The sequence below is a fragment of the Poecilia reticulata genome, linkage group LG23, assembly GCF_000633615.1.
Source record: "Poecilia reticulata strain Guanapo linkage group LG23, Guppy_female_1.0+MT, whole genome shotgun sequence".
In the NCBI taxonomy this organism is placed as follows: Eukaryota; Metazoa; Chordata; class Actinopteri; order Cyprinodontiformes; family Poeciliidae; genus Poecilia; species Poecilia reticulata.
The window spans coordinates 13,736,854-13,738,120 of record NC_024353.1 but is presented as its reverse complement, the minus strand read 5'-3'; positions in this window follow the sequence as shown (position 1 = coordinate 13,738,120).

Sequence of the window (1,267 nt, the reverse complement as noted above, 5' to 3'; positions counted from 1 at the left end):
CTCAAGATGTCCATTTATTACTTCTTTCGCTGAGATAAAGCGATTTTGGCTTCATCTATATTAAAACATATGAATTAGACTTGATTACAGTTTAAAACAGCCAGATGTACTGCTCTTCAGCATTTTGAAGCTGTTCAACATCTAACTAAACTGAAAATATACTGTGGAGCTTCGTAAACCCAATATGTCCATTTATTACTTATTTCGCTGAGATAAAGCGATTTTTGCTTCAACTCTATTGAAACATAAGAATTTGACCTGATTCCAGTTTAAATCAGCTTGATATACTGCTTCACAGCTTTTCGAAGCTGTACAACATCTAACTAAACTGAAAATTAACTGTGGAGCTTCGTAAACCCAAGAAGTCCATTTTAGACTTCTTTCGCTGAGATAAAGCGATTTTGGCTTCAATTTATTTATTTTTTAATAACTTAATTTAAAACAAATAACATGAACATACATATGGACGTAAACTCAATGACAAATATTAAAATATACTAATAAAAACAAATAGTAAATAATAATTACAGACATTCAGGGTGTTGCTGTTAAAGTCTAGAGAGACAAAAGTTAAAGAAATATATATACATATGTACATATACACATATACAGTGTAAATATAATATGTGGCCATACATACATACAGACAGACAGACAGACGGACGTAAAATAAAACGTAACTTTTTTCAGTTATAGTTTTCATAACAAAAAGTGTCAAAAATATATTTGAATACATATGAAGGATATATTACAGCAAAAATAAAAATAAAAAACAAAAACCAAAACAGGAAAAAAAAAAAACATAAAACAGAGGGATCTGCTTATGAGATGAAGTTAAAGATTTTGGCTTCAACTGTATTGAAACATAAGAATTAGACCTAATTCAGCCAGATATACTGCTTCTCAGCATTTCGGAGCTGTCCAACATATAACTAAACTGAAAATTAACTGTGGAGCTTCGTAAACCCAAGATGTCCATTTTAGACTTCTTTCGCTGAGATAAAGCGATTTTGGCTTCAACTCTATTGAAACATAAGAATCATAAGAATTAGACCTGATTCCAGCTTAAATCAGCCAGATATACTGCTTCACATCATTTTGGAGCGGTCCAACATATAACTAAACTGAAAATTAACTATGGAGCTTCGTAAACCCAAGAAGTCCATTTTAGACTTCTTTCGCTGAGACAAAGCGATTTTGGCTTCAACTCTATTGAAACATGAGAATAAGACCTGATTCCAGTTTAAATCAGCCAGATATACTGCTT